Source organism: Urocitellus parryii, chromosome X, assembly GCF_045843805.1.
Source record: "Urocitellus parryii isolate mUroPar1 chromosome X, mUroPar1.hap1, whole genome shotgun sequence".
NCBI classification, from domain to species: Eukaryota; Metazoa; Chordata; class Mammalia; order Rodentia; family Sciuridae; genus Urocitellus; species Urocitellus parryii.
In genome coordinates this window covers 75,353,159-75,370,158 of record NC_135547.1, presented here as the reverse complement: position 1 = coordinate 75,370,158, position 17,000 = coordinate 75,353,159, and the positions used below count along the sequence as shown (strand labels likewise).

Below are 17,000 nucleotides of genomic sequence, written 5' to 3'. Positions count from 1 at the left end.
TCCAAAACTCATTTTAAGCCAGATATGATATCCCATGCCTGTAATCCCAGTAACTCAGGAGTCTGAGGAAGGAAGATCACAAGTTTGAGGCAAGCCTACAACTTAGGGAGACCCTGTTTTAAAATAAAAAGGACTGGGATTGTAGCTCAGTGGTAAAGCACCCCTGAGTTCAATGCCCAGTGCCATTAAAAAAAAAAGATCTCATGTTGAAATTTGATTATTACTGTGACAATGTTGCCAAGTTGGAGCTTTTAGAGGTGCCATGTGATTTCCTTCTACCATATTACCCAGCAAGAAAGTCCTTACCATCTGCAGCCCTTCAGTCTTGGACTTCCAGCCTCCAGAACTGTAAGAAATAAGTTTCTTTCTATATTTTCCAGTCTGTGGTGTTCTCTTATAGCAGTAGAGAATAGACCAAGATACTACTTTTTCTTACCTTTGTATAAGTACCAAGCACATAATAAACCTTTGATTAATGTGTAGGTGAACATGTATACATGGATGATTGTGAGAATATGCATGTATGAATGCATATATCATAAATGAGGTCTTAAATATACAATAAATTTTATATTCACTACCTCTTTGGGCAGGATTTAGTGATTTGGGGTGACTTTTACTTTTTACTTCTGTGTTTGGATTTTTCTTTCTTTTTTTAAATATTTTTTTAGTTGTAGATAGACTCAATACCTTTATTTTATTTATCAGTTTTATGTGGTGCTCAGAATAGAACCCAGTGCCTCACATGTGCTAGCCAAACGCTCTACCACTGAGCCATAACCTCAGCCCCATGGATTTTTCAATGAATATATAATAGCTTGATAATTAAAACAAAACATCCATTTAGAAAACATATTATTCTGGCTGGGCGTGGTGTTACATGCCTGTTCTCCCAGAGAGATGGGAGAGACTGAGGCAGGAAGATTGCAAGGTTGAGGCCAGCTTTGGCAATTTAGTGAAATGCTGCCTCAAAAGAAAGAAAAAGGGCTTGTGGTATAGCTCAGTGGTAGAGCATCCATGAGTTTGATCACCAGTACTACCAAAATTTGTTCTCTTCTGGCTTGTTAGAAGTTTATTTTTTTTCCTTTTTATTCAATGCTGGGATTGAACTCAGGGTCTCTCACACATGGTAGGCAAGTGCTCTACCACTGAGTTACAAACCCAGCCCCCCACCTTTTTTTTTTCTTTGAGGCAATGTCTCACTAAGTCTAAGTTACCCAGATTTACCTTGCACTTGTGATCCTCCTGTCTCAGTCTCCTGAGAGCTGGAATTACAGGCGTCTGCCACCAGGCCCAACTACATTTCTTAAGATTAGATATTTCCAATGAAATAATGCCTGAAACTATGAGCCTGGCATGTGAGTAATGTAAATAAATCATTAAGCTACAAACTGTAAATAGATAAATTGAGAAAAAGTGCAAAGCCAGTGAATCATAAGCTCTTGGGCAAAAACTGGAAAATGCCATCCTTTTAAAAATATACTCCAAATCAGAGTTAATTACAAGCTATATAAACAGTGACTAAAATTTTAGTGCTATGAGAATTGAATTTTACAAAAGGATTAACTCTGACATGCCATTATTTCAGTGGCCTAAGGAAATTAGTTTACCACATTCATTCTACAAAGTGTTTATTAAATTCCTAAAGGCAAAGAAATATGTGACCATTTCTGTCCTTAAGAAATTTATGATATTCCTTCACATAGTGACAGGTGAAAGGGCAAGAGGGCACAGCACTGTGTGAAGCTTCTTTTATAAGGGCCTTAATCCCATTTGAGAGGTAGGAGCACTCCAGGACTAATCAACTCTTAAGGGACCCACATCTCAATCCTATCATATTAGCCATCAACATACAACACCTAAATTTTGAAGGGGGGCACATTTTAACCATAGCAGGCTGAAAGTAGTATGATTTGTGGTGTGCCCCTTGCCAACAATAAATTAGGCCACTAGTCTCATAAAATGAAATGCTGCTACAACACTATAAATTCTGTCATTAGAGCAATTCACTTGAGTATTATACTGTTTTAGTCTTTGAGAATCCTTTATGCAAAGATCCTGAGAGAGAACACAAATGGATGTCATTTTCAGCTTTTACCTTGGGAGAAAAACACTTGTATAATAAAGATACCTAATGCAGATTGAACTTGGGATAAAAATTAGAGATGGGCAGGTCAGGTTTCCAAGAAAGGAAAAGGAGACTTAAAGGGAAGTTGGGATTGAATCAAAGATGACTTTGTGGGCTGGGGTTGCAACTCAGTGGTAGAGTGCTCACCTAGCATGCACAAGGCACTGGGTTCAATCCTCAGCACCATATAAATGTAAAATAAAGACATTGTATCCACCTAAAACTAAAAAATAAATATTAAAAAAGATGACTTTGCTTATGGTCACAAGACACTCCAAATCTTTTTTTTTTTTTTTTTTAATATTTATTTTTTAGTTCTCGGCGGACACAACATCTTTGTTGGTATGTGGTGCTGAGGATCGAACCCGGGCCGCACGCATGCCAGGCGAGCGCGCTACCGCTGAGCCACATCTCCAGCCCTCCAAATCTTTCTAACTGAAGGGAGCTCACAGTTTTTGAGTCTATCTTTCTAACTGTAAAAAGAGACTTCCTTTTCAAGGTCTCTGTTGAAGATTATTATCCCTTTTGGATATTGCTAGGAGCATCCTTAGAACCAGATTTTCTATTTAGAGAGTCATTGAATGTTAGGGCTACAACTATTTATTTTGTCATGAGAGTTAAATTTTTATCACAAAGCACAAAAAATATTGAAAAACTCTTAGTAGTTTTCATAAGTTATTGCAAAGAAAAATTTCATTTATCTCCAATGATAAAATTTTGACTTCACTATAAAGTATTGAAGTGTCATCATCAAAATCTTAGTTGTTATGGCAAACAAAGCATAGAATAAAACCCAACATGGCTCCTGCGCCAGGAGAAATGCAATTTAGCTGGCAGGACAGATGATTATCTGTGTGTGCATGTGTGTGTATGTGTGTGTCTGTGTATGTGTGTGTGTATCATGATATATATAGATATAGATATAGATATATAATTAAAACAAAGCATACATTTAGAAAAAATTATTATATATATATATATTATAGGCTCCTCTGCCAAGAACTAGAAAGATCATTCTAATTTATCCAAATGCTATAGGTAAAAACTACCATTTAACAAGACCTATGTTGCATTTAGACTTTTTTTTTTGTCTATTTGGTTGTACACACCAAAACTAAGAGGAAATGCATATTCCTACAGCAAGCAGTCTTTGTTTACTTCTTCCATTGGCTTAATAAGTAACATCAGTCATGGGTTACTTTTGTCCCAGAAATTAGTTCTCAATGGATAAAAAATTCTTGGAGATGATAGTTTTGATATCTGCCAAGAGAAAAGGGAATTGTAGCTTATCTTCAGGCACATTCAACAAAATGGCAAAACTTAAATAGATTATCTAGAGTACATTTTGGGTCAAGACTTAGGTCACAGATATAGGAGAACTTGAGTTTAGGATTTTTCTCCTGAACTAAATTAAACAACTAGCTAGAATGTTCTGGCTTGGATAAGTGACCCCAAAGGCCCGTGTCTTGGTACTGTTGGGAAGTATTGGAACCTTGAGGAGATAGGGCCTCATGGAAGGAAGTTAGGTCATTAAGGGCATGCATTTGAAGTGAACACTGGACCTTGGACCTTCCTCCTTCTCTCTCATTGCCTTCTGGCCACCATGAAGTGAACATCTTCCTCCACCATGTTCTCCTGCCATGATGTACTGTGCTACCACAGGCCCAAAGTAATGGGGGAAATTGGTCATGGACTAAAACCTCTAAATTGTGAGCTGAAATAAACTTTCTCTCTTTTTATATGTGGACACAATATCTTTATTTTTTATTTATGCAGTGCTGAGTATTGAACTCCGAGCCACAATCCCAGCCCAACCTTTTCTCTTTTTAAGCTAATTATTTTTTTAAAAGAGAGAGAGAGAGAGTTTTTTAATAATTATTTTTTAGTTTTCAGTGGACACAACATCTTTATTTTATTTGTATGTGGTGCTGAGGATCGAACCCAGTGCCCCGTGCATACCAGGTGAGTGCGCTACCGCTTGAGCCACATCCCCAGCCCCATTAAGCTAATTATTTTAGGTATTGTTTTAAATATTTATTTTTTAGTTGTAGTTGGACACAATATCTTTATTTTATTTATTTACTTTTATGTGGTGCTGAGGATCAAACCCAGGGCCTCACATGTGCTAGGCAAGTGCTCTGCCGCTGAGCCACAATCCCAGCCCTATTTTAGGTATTTTTTTATAGTGACAAAACTGACTGACAATGTGGAGATACCCAAGTATCTGTGATGGAAGGTGATACTGAAAGTCTTCACTTTTGGCAGTATTTGATTTCTCACAAAGGAAATTAATATGAGTAAACATCTAAATGGCACAAAATAAAGCCCTAATAGAAGTAGGTAGACACTTTCATACAGGGCTATGCTATCTGAAGAAATGTAATATGGATTCTAGGCTTAGGAGAGAGGTTTGTTATTGTTTCAAGATATTTACAGTGATATATACTATTTCTTCTTTCAAGTACCTGATCTAGTTAGGAATGTCATTCAAATGTCCCTGTTCCTAACATATTTTTTATTTTGATTTGGTTTTATAAATACACAGATGTGAGGGCTGGGGTTGTGGCTCATTGATAGAGTACTTGCCTAGCATGTGTGGGGCACTGGGTTCAATTCTCAACACTGCATATAAATAAATACATAAATAAAAATAAAGGCCCATTGACAACTAAAAAAATATATGGATGTGATATGAGAAATTTTTCTGTACAATTGTCTTGGCTCAATATCTTCTGATCAGAGTAAAGTGTACTATAATTCACCTACAAACATTCATTATTTGTTTCTACAGAATTTTCAAAATGTTAAACTTCAGTCCGCCCCTAATTAATATATATATATATATATAGAATAATACACCTAATAACTATAAAATGCACATTATTTTCATGTGAACTTGTAATAAAATTTTCCAAAATAGATTTTATGCTGAAGTGAAAAGCAATTCAGAAAGGGTTGAGGGCTGGGGTTGTGGCTCAGTGGTAGAGCGCTTGCCTAGCACTTGTGAGGCACTGGGTTCAATCCTCAGCACCACATAAAAATAAATAAAAGTAAAGGTATTGTGTCCACCTACAACTAAAAAAAATTTTAAAAACAGAAAGGGTTGAAATCATACAAAGTATGTTACTTGAAAAGGGTAGAATTAAATGAGAAAACCACAACAGAAAGATGATTAGAAAACCCCTTCTGTTTCGAATCTAAAGACACACTTCTAAATAACCCATCAGATAAAGAAGAGATCAAAGTGAAAATATATGGAAATTAACAAAAATGAAAATATAACATAAAAATCTTTTTGTATAGAACTAATATAAAGGAAATATATAGCTTTTAAGTTCATATATTAGAAAAATAAACAGTTGAAAATCAATGATCTAAGCTTCCAAATTGAGTATAGGGAAAGAAGAGCACATTAAACCCAAGGAAAGTAGAATGAAGAACACAATGAAGGTAACAGCAGAAAACAGCGAAATAGAAAACACACATGCAATACGGAAAATCAACAAAGCCAAAAGCTGGTTCTTGTGAAAGATGAATATAATTGCTAAACTCCTCACAAGATGGATTTAAGAAGAAAAAAAAAGAACACCACTTACTAATATCAGTAATTCAAAAGTAAACACCACCATAAATCCCTCAGACATTAAAAACAGATACCATTGGTGCATACCTATTATCCCAGCTACTTGGGAGACTGAGGCAGGAGGATTGCAAGTTCAAGGCCAGCCTGGATGACTTAGTGAGACCTTTCTCAAAATAAAAAGGGCTGGAGGTTCAGTTCAGTGATAAAGCTCCTCTGGGTTCAATCCTTAGTACAAAAGTAAGCACCCCACAATAATAGACTATTTTGAAAGTTTTGAGTAACTTTATGCCTCTGCATTTGACCTAGATAAATGGACAAGTTCCTAGAAAAGTATTACTACCAAAATTGGCCCAAAGAGAAAATCTGAATAGTCCCATTTAGACTATTTTGAATAGTTCTGTTAAACAAATGAAATCTTAAAAATAAATACTTTCCTGCAAAGAAAATTTCTTCACTAGTAGATTTTTCTAAATATGTAAGAATAAAACAATAGCAATCCTGTACAAATATCTCTTACAGAAAATAATTAGGTAACACATTGGTTTTAGGAGGCCAGCATGACTCTGATGCCAAAACATGAAAAAGGATATTTCAGTAAAAGAAAAATTCAAGTTCATGTCTTAAATAATCTATACAAAAATCATAAACAAAATTTAGAAAATTAAATACAGCAATATGTTGAAAGGGTACTTACCAGAAGAATGAGAAATTATATTCCTTCATATGTGATGTATCACAGTGCATTCTACTCTCATGTATAACTAATTAAAACAAAAAATAAGATATTTTTTAAAAAGATATTTAATGACCCATTAGTATTCACCCCAGGAATTCAACATACAAAAATCAGTGCACATTAACCAAATAAAGGGAAACATATGATCATCTCAATAGATTTGAAAGCATTTGGTGGGGGAGGTACCAGAGATTCAACTCAGGGGCACTTGACCACTGAGCCACATCCCTAGCCCTATTTTGTATTTTATTTAGAGACAGGGTTGCACTGAGTTGCTCAGTGCCTTGCTTTGCTGAGGCTGACTTTGAACTCTTGATTCTCCTGCCTTAGCCTCCCAAACTGCTGGGATTACCTGTGTGTGCCACCACGCCCAGTGATTCATAAACATTTAAAAAAGTTAATACCCATTCCTGATGAAAACATTTAACAAACTTAGAATAGAATGTAACTTCCCCACCCTGATAAACAGTACCTAAAAACAAAGAACTCATTATTTCATATTTAATGGTGAAATTACACTTTCCCACCCATGTCAGGTAATGAGACATGTACATTACAACTTCCATTCAACATTGAACTGGAATAATTATAGGCCTCCTAGTAACCCATTTCATATCTTAGGTTTACTTGGTCACTCTCTCCCTGCTGTCTCATAAAGACCATCTGATTGCTTCAAGATCATTTCCAAAGTGTTTGCAAGGTTCTCTCTTCTTCAGATCAAATACTTCAAAAATTATCCTCCCTAGGTTCTATATTCCACCATTTTTAGTCATATTTATTCATCTTTACTTGCTTTCCAGTATGTGGGTTGTGAATAAGAACATCTGAGATGATAGTCCTAGGTCTTCCTTAGTTTGCTTTGTTTCTATGGGCACAAGTTCTTAATCTCTCAGCCTTAAATTCTACATCTGAGAAGTGGGGCTAATATGTATTAGCCTTGCTCTATGTATACACTGACTAGGAGTTCTGCCTATCTGAAGTGTTCATAATAGTGGAGCAATTTCTAAACCATGACTGAAAGCATCATAGAGAACTAGCTATGCTCAGGAGTTTACCACACATGCCAACAACAACAAAATGATTACCTCAAATGGCTAAACAAAGTGTGGTACTCTAAACAATGGAATGCTGTTCAGTGAATGATGTTAAATGCATTTGCTAAGTGAGAAAGAAAAAGGGAGACCCAAAAGGTTATGATTCCATTTATATTATATTCTGGAATAGGTAGAATATAGGAAGAGAAAACAGTGGTTGGCAGAGGTTGGACATAAGATGGGGAATAAAGGAGCAATCAGAGAAAAATTTGGGGACAATGAACTATTCAGTAAAGAGCTGTGAGAGTAGATAGACAACTCTATGCATTCATCAAAACCCTAGAAATATATGCCACAAAGAGTAGATTTTACTGTACACAATTTAAAAATAAGTCATTAAGAATGTGGAGGCACTCCAGATGGAATTCAGACTCTGACAAATGAGTCTAACTATATTACAAATGAGCTACATAAATATACTGACAGGTGTGGGGAAATAGTGTTGATTTAAGTAACTTTGAAAAACATTGTTTTGACTGGACACAAAGATAAAGACAAAAAGAACTGTGCACAATATTGTACTCTAGTCAGGAGCTTTGGTTTTCATGGAGATATGGATTAGCAAATTATGAAGAAACTTTATATGTATCATGAGTTCTGCTATAACATGGCATATGTGTTGCTAAAAATGAATATAGTATGCAAAATTTTGCAATAAAAACCAAGGAATTGTGGAGAAAATGGGGTTAGGGACATAACATGCAAAAACTTGGTCAGTGACACATTTAAAAAAGATAGGGACTTAATAAAATTTTAGCAGTTTTATATATGTTAAATGACTAAAAATGCATCAATAGTGTAATAAATATGGCATGTCTTGAAAAAAACTTGACAGTTGCTTGTGTAAGTAGATATCATAAGGAATGCAGCTTGTGAGATACTGTGAAGTGATGGAAGGAAGGTTATCTGAAATCTGATGCAAATTTTAGCAACAGCCATATATGGGTGTGGGCTTATAACATATGCAGTGAACTGAGGTAGCTGATAGAAGTTTCAATGGTGCACTTGTGTATATTTTGTGTGTTCCTACACAGCATGATTCAACTAGCTGCGGTTTTCTGCATTTATCTACTATTTCATATAAATTAAATACAAGCAAATACTTAATTTACACCACGCTTAAATCATTCCCTGTGTTATAGGGAACAAATTCAAGTTTTCAAAACAAAAGGAAAGGTTATAACAGAACTACTAGAGAGAGAGAGAGAGATAGAGAGAGAGAGAACGAACATGCACAGATACAGATACTATGGTTTTCTGTATCTGTGTTTTATTTTTGATTCATTTTTTTGAATTTTACTATTTATTTATTTATTTATTTATTTATTTATTTTTAGTTTTCAGCGGACACAACATCTTTGTTTGTATGTGGTGCTGAGGATTGAACCCAGGCCACACACATGCCAGGCGAGCTCGCTACCGCTTGAGCCACATCCCCAGCCCTTTTAAATAATGAATTTGGTATGGTTGTTGAATACAGAACATTATACAAAAATTAATTCTGTTTCTGTATGCTAACAAGAAGTGATTAGAAAATGAGCCTTTAAAATACCATTTTAAATAGCATCAAAATCCATGAAATGAAAAAAAAAAAAAACATCAAATGCCAGTAATCAATCTATAATGAAAGATAAGAAGACTTCTATACTGAAAACTAAAAAATATTTGAAACATTGCTGAGAGAAATTTTAGAATACCTAAATAAATGAAGATGTATGTTATGTTCATGGACTGGAAAAATCATTATTATTATTATTATTATTATTATGTCAATTTTCCCATCTTGATCCAAAGATTAAAACAATCCCAATCAAAATCCTAGAAGATGCAGAGTGATGCATGCCTGCAATCCCAGTGGCTCTGGAGGTTGAATCAGGAGGATTGTGAGTTCAAAGCCAGCCTCAACAAAAAGTGAGGTGCTAAGCAACTCAGTGAGACCCTGTCTCTCTAAATAAGATACAAAATAGGGCTGGGGATGTGACTCAATGGGTGAGTGTTCCTGGGTTCAATCCCCAGTACAAAAAAAAATCCTAGCTTGTGAAACTGAAAGGATGACATTAAAATATGTTTGAAAATGCAAAGGGAAATCTTGGAAAATATTAATAGAGTTTGAAGACTCATATCACAGAAGAGAGAGCCCAGAATATAGCCCAGAAATAGGCCAACACATGGTCATTTGATTTGCAACAAAGGTCTCCAGTGCTATTCAGTGGGATAGTTTTCATATCCCACTAAAGTGCTAGAACAATTATATATCTATATGTGTAAAATCAATGAAATATCCGTGAATATTGACCCCCTCTTTCATACCATATACAAACATTGATTTGAGATAAGCCAGGTAAATTGATGTATGCCTGTACTCTCAGCTACTTGGGAACCTGAGGTAGGATTGCTTGAGCCCAGGAGTTCAAGGCCAGCCTGGCAATATAGTGAGACCCCAACTCAAAAAAAAAAAATGGATCATAGTGTAAAACAATAAGGTTTCTAAGAAAAATCATAGGATAATATCTTAATGACTGTAGGGCCACAAAATTACTAATTATATAAGAAAATATTGATGAAGTGGACTTATGGCCAGTTGAGAACTTCAATGTGTTAAAAGATAGCACTGAGGAAAAAAAACACAATCCACTGATTGGAAGAAAAAAACTGATAAATAAGCTTGACAAATTCCAAAATATATAAAGAACTATTGTAAACAGCACAATAAAAAATGGGCAAGGAATTGAATGAGAATTTTACAGAAGAGGATATACAGATGGTCAATACATTACTCATCAAGGAAATGCAAAATAGGGCCACTGCACACTCACTGAAATAAATTCCAAGTGTTAATAAGGATGGGAAGCAACTGTAGCTCTGATACATTGCTGGTAGAAATATAATTGTGACATCTACTTTAGAAAAGTGTTTGGCATTATCTGCTAAAACTGACATGTACCTATCCAGAAACGACCCTGTAGTATCACCCCTTGATACATACTCAGGTGGAATGAATGCATCTTTTTGCCAAAATATGTACAAGAATGTTCACCAAAGCTGTATTCATAAGAGCTAAAATTTTGAAACAACCTTACCACTCATCAACAGAAGAATGGATTAACTAAACTGTAATGTAGTCATACATTGGAATATTATAGAACAATAAAAGGAATTAACTTCTGAAATATATAAAATGTGGTTAGATATCACAGACATCATTAGGAAAAGTTGAGTACAAAAGAAGGCATACAGAGTATAAATTCTATTTGATAAGCCACTTATTGAGATATAATTCACATGCATGAAATTCACTCATTACATTTTAGTCTATATACAGATATGTGAAACCATCGTCAACAATTTTGTAGTATTAAATTTGATCAGAAACTCTGAACCCTTTACTTATCTTTGCATATCTCCCACAAGTCCTAAGCAAGCACTAATCTACTTTCTATTTGTAAAGATTTCCATATTCTGGATATTTTATATAAATGGAATCATGTAATATGTGGACTTTTCTTGTGTGTGGTACTGGGGATTGAACCTAGGACTTTGTGCATGCAAGGCAAGCACTCTAACAACTGAGCTATATCCACAGCCTAATGTATGAACTTTTGTGACATATATTCTAAGTTCATCTATGCCATGGCATGTATTGGTACGTCATTACTTTTTATGGCCAAATCTTCCGTTGCATGGATATCCCATATTTCATTTATCCATTCATCAGTTGATAGACATTTGGGTTGTTTCTGCCTTTTTGCTACTATAAATAATACTGCTATAAACGTTTATACACAAGGTTTTGTGTGGATATATTTTCACTTTTCTTGAGTGTACACCTAGGAGAGGAATTGCTAGGTCATATTGTAACTCTTATATTTAATAATTTGAGGAACTGTCAGTATTTCCCAAAGTATCTGTACCATTTTACATTCCCACCAGCAATACATGAATCCTCAGATTTCTCTTCTTCTTTGCAACACATGTATTGTCTGACTTTTTGATTATAGCCATCCCAGTGATTGTGTAGTTGTATCCCATTGTAGGTTTGATTTCCTAATTACTAATTTTCTTCAAGACCAATGGTGTCGAGCATCTTTTCAGATGGTTACTGGCTATTATACATCTTCTTTGGAGAAACATCTTTTCAGATCCTGTCTTAGTCTGTGTTTCTGTTGCTCTAACAGAGTACTTGAGACTGGGTAATTTATAAGGAAGGTTACTTTTTTTTATTCTACTTAGTTTTACATGACAGCAGAATGCATTTCAATTCATTGTACACAAATAAGGAAGCTTGCTTTGACTCACAGTTTTGGAGGCTGGGAAGTCCAAATGCATAACAGAGGCATCTGGTGAGGTGTATAACATGGCAGAACATGAAAGAGCAAACAAGTATATGAAGAAGATTCATGAGGGGCAGCCTCACTTTATAATAACCTCTCTCTGACAATAACTAATGTAGTCCCTTGTTGAGAGCCAGAGCCGAAGGGGCCCCAGCAAACTTCCAGCTGCCAGCAAACTTCCAGCTGCCAGCTGATGATTGGCTCACAGTGGCCCCAGCAAACTTCTAGCTACCAACTGATTGACTCCTCTGGGTTGATGCTCATTGGGCTGTTTCCCCGCCCTTTCAGACCACGGAGCTGCTCATTGGGGGACTTTTTTGGCTCCACCCACGTAACCCAGCCAAATGGCCTCAAGAGCAGGAGGAGTGGGGGAAGTTGAGAGGCTTGTGGGAAGCTGGTGGTGGCAGCTGGGCTCTGAGGGTTTTTCCTGAGGAGCTGTGTGGTGCAGTGTGTGTGTGTTCTAAAAATAAAGTTCATTTCTTTTGACAAGTGGCTCCTGAATTGTGCCCAGCCAGACTGTGGCAGTCCCTCAAAAGAAGAATTCACTCAGTCCCACTGGAAAGTTATAAAGAATTTGTTGGGCTGGGCTTAATTAATCCTTCTTAACTACCTACCTAAGTCACCTCCTTAAAAGCCCCACCTCACAACATGACCACGGTGGCATTCAAGTTTAAATATGAGTTTTGGAGGGCACAGATCATTGCAGAATCTGCTCAATTTTTAAGTGGGCTATCTTTTTTTTTATTATTGAATAATAAGAATTAGGTGTAATTCTTATTACTCAATAATATATGACATGAACACATATATGACACACATATATTTTCTCCAGTTCTTCACATTGTCATTTTCCTTTCTTAATAGTTTCCTTTGAAGTACAGTTATTAAACTTTCATGAGATGTGGTTTATCTGTTGACAATTATTGCAAATTAGCATTCATCATACAGATTGAGCATCCCTAATCTGAAAATCCAAAACCCCAAATGCTCCAAAATCCAAACTTATTGAATTGTAGACATGATGCCACAAGTGGAAAATTCCACATCTGATCTGATGTGATAGGTCTCAGTCAAAACACAGGTGCACTAAAAAATATTGCATAAAATTACCTTCAGGCAGTGTGTAGAAAGAGCATATGAAACATAAATGAATTTTGCATTTAGGGTTGGGTCCCATCCTCAAGATATCTCATTATGTATATGCAAATATTCAAAATCTGAAAAAAATCCAAAACACTTCTGGTCTCAAGCATTTTCAGGTAAAGGATACTCAGTCTGTACAACAAATTCTTTTATTTTTATTTTTCAGTTGTCAATGGACCGACCTACCTACCTTTCTTTCTTTCTGGTGCTGAAAATTGAACCCAGTGCCTCATACATGCTAGGCAAGTGCTCTACAAGCCCAGCCCAACAAATTCTTTATAACTGACTTAGTTTTTTGCCATTTTGCAGCTTATGTACCAAAATGAAAATATCCTTGGAGAAAAATGACTAGATTATTAACTCTCTTCAAAGTAATGGTTTTAAATGAGGTCCTATTGTAGACAAACATATTAAGAATGTAAAAGTCAGAATTACCCTCTCTGAGGTGAGAAGTGTACTTGAGCTTAAAAGAGATTCAGCATATTAATCACATTTGTATTCATTATTGTTTATTTCTTGGAACAGAATCATTTCTGGCTTTCTCAAAGCAAAATAATATTAATCAACGAGTACTTCTGTTTCCTGTGTTTTTCTAAGACAACTAGTTATTATCAAGACATTCTGAATTTTTAAACCTAATTTTGTAAAGAATCATCTTATTATCTGGACTACATAGAATACCACCTACTAGACATAACATTTTTTACTTAAGGACACTGATATTTTCTTAGAGATGAGTTGTTGAGAAGAGTAGCAATAATTTAAAACTTGCAGAAATAAGTGACAAACACTGTAGTACCGTGGGTCCAGTTTTTTTCTCATACAACTAGAATTGTGAAATAGTTAAAATAATTTTTTCAGATAATTCACTGATTATATAGATACCACTTTGGGATTTTTTTTCCTTTTTCTTGTTTTTGTTTTAACTCATACAGGAGTGGTACTTTTTGATCTAACAGCTTTAAGGTGTGAATTAGAATTTAATATTTATTTTGAAGAACTCTTAAAGAATTAACAGTTAAGTCATACTTACAAGTGTAAAGAAAGTCTTAAAATTTGGAAAGGTTTTGTTGAACTTGGTAGTAACTGTGTGAACAAGCTAAATTATGTCAAAATGAGAATGTCAAAATGAATCGTTCAGTTAAGTAGTGTAACTGGAACTTTTGGCTATTAAACATGGTTTTTATAAATTCATGGGACAGTATTTGTATTCACTGTAGTATTTAATAGCTTCTTAATGTTTTCTTCATCTCTGATAATGAATTTTAAGATATGATAACTGTCCAAAATATCTAATTCAAAAATGAAAGTAGATTCTGAAATAAATTTGATGCTTTTTAATTAAAACATATAAAATATTGGGGCTGAGGGTGTAGTGCAGTGGGAGAGCCCTTGCCTAGCATGTGCAAGGCCTTGGGTGTGATCCCAAAATTTAATAAATCAAGAAGAAAATAAATAACAAAGACAAGGGCACAAATCAATAAAATGTAAAACAGAAACCAATGAACACAATCAATGAAGCTAAAAGCTATTTGTGTGTGTTTATCTTTTGAGAAAATCAATGCCAAAACCTCTATCCAGGCAGATTAAGACAAAAAAATATCAGGAGCCATCACTAGAGATTCTACGGATATTTAAAAGACTAAAAAGGGAACATTATGGACAACTTTATGCACATGAATTTGAAGTCTTAAATGAAATTGACAAATTATTTAAGTCACAAGCTACCAAAGCTCCCACACAATGCTATAGATACAGTCTTATACTTGTTAAGTTAATTAAATTGATAATCTTCCTACAAAAAGACTACAGAACAATTCTACCAAACGATTAAAGAAGATGTAATACTGATTTTTATTTGTACAGACTTCCAGAAAAAAGATAAGGACAGGAGTTGGGAATATAGCTCAGTTGTAGAGCACTTGCCTAGTATCCACAAGGCCCTGTGTTTAATCCCCAGTACTTTGCACCATATGCATGCATGTGTGTGCACACACACAGAGGGCACAACTACTATTTCATTTTTTGAAATCAAAGCTAAACAAAGACAATGTAAGAAACATCTCTCATAAAATAGATGGCAAAATATTCAACAAATTATCAGCACATTGAATTTAGTAACATGATAAGTGTAATACATCATAACCAAGTGATGTTTATCCCAGGTTCAACATTGTAAACTCAATGAATTAATCAGTTTAACAGATTAAAGAAGTAAAATATAAAATCAACAGATAATGAAAAAGTATTTGACAAAATTCAATTTTTAAATTTTTTTATGATGAAAACTCTTAGCTGACTTAGGAACAGAAGGGAAGTTCCTCAGCTTACTAAAGGCCATCTACAAAAAACAAAACCTACCTAACAATGAAGGAGTGAATACTTTCCCCCTAGTCAAGGTTGTCTACTGTTAACTTATCCTTTCAACATTATCCTAAGTGTCCCAGTCAGTGCAATAGATAAGCAATAGAATGAAGGATAGAAGAGGAAAAAAAAAGAGAGAGACTCTATTTGTAGATAACATGATTGTTTATATAGAAAATCCCAAAGAATCTATTAAAAGGTTCCTAGAACTAATACATGAGTTTAGCAAGATTAGGACACAAGGTTAATACTCAAAAGTTAATTATATTTCTATGTACTAGCAGTGAAGTTCAAGAATAAGCAATAAAAATCAAGGGAACCTTCTGAAACATTGGAAGTTGTTCTTTAGCATGATCTGGGTACTAATTACATGGGTTTAAATCTGTGTGATAGTTCATTGAGTTGTGTGTTGAAGATTAGAGCACTTTGTTCAGTTTATTGTATGTATACTATACCTCAAAACTTTTTTAACATTCACTCTACCAAAGATGAATGAAAACTGTCTCACATAGTATGATTTATGCCATCTGATATAGATTCTTCCCATGGTGATACCCCAAAAATACTGTTGACTGACTAAATGAAACAACTTAGAAACTCTCTTCCACTTTGCTTAACATAAAACCACTATTAGTTTATGCCACACTGAATCTTCTGTTTAATTCAGCCTTGAGAGTGAGCATGGACCTTACAAGTTCACAGGAGGAAGGGACTCATTGGATTTTAATTAGAACTTTAACAATAACAGCAGGATTTCAGGCTAGTTAGCAGCATCATGGCAGATGTTTCAGAAAATGCAGGCAGTGTTAGTGAATGCATTACAGGATGCTAAAAGTAGTGGTGTTCATCAACAGATGAATGGATAAAGAAAATGTAGTATATACACACAGTGGAGTTTTACTCAGCCTTAGAATAAATTTATGTCATTTGCAGGTAAATAGATGGATTGGAGAACATCATGCTAAGTGAAATAAGACAGACTCAGAAAGTCAAGGGTTGAAAGTTCTTTCATGTGTGGAAGATATATAAAGGGGGGTCAGATATTTAAAAAGGAGGGGAAATCTCACAAAATAGAAGGAAGATCCATAGAGTAGAAGAGGAAAGGGATTGAGAGGGAGGAAAGAGGGGGAGGGTATAGAGAAGTACTGGCAAATGAAATTACCAGATTTTGCTGTCTATGTACAAATGTACCACAGTGAATTTTATATATACACACACACACACACACACACACAAACACACACACATATTCAAACATATACATAAACATATATGCACCAATTAAAGTATCAATAAAAGAAGGGAGATCAGTAGTGTAGAACAAGCAGAAGCAGGAGGGAGGAGAATGGGAGGGAAAGGGAAGGTACAATAAGGAATGAGATGATCAAATTATATGCATGTATGAATATGGTATAATGAATTTCATTATTTTGTATAATTATGATTCACCAATAAAAAGGTTTTTTTTCAGTCCATCCATGGCTGAGTGTAGTGGTGTGCGCCTGTAATCCCTGCTACTTGGGAGACTGAGGCAGGAGGATCACAAGTTCAATGCCAGCCTGGGCAACTTAGACCCTGTCTCAAAACAAAATAGTAAAAAGGGCTGTGGATGTGGTTTAGT

The 17,000-nt window shown here is 35.1% G+C and overlaps 1 protein-coding gene across 1 annotated transcript in view; it reads left to right on the top strand.

Annotated features, from left to right (window-relative positions):
* Tex11 (testis expressed 11) overlaps window positions 1-17,000 on the top strand; it is a 290,767-nt gene that overhangs the window by 251,404 nt on the left and 22,363 nt on the right. The window lies entirely within an intron of this gene.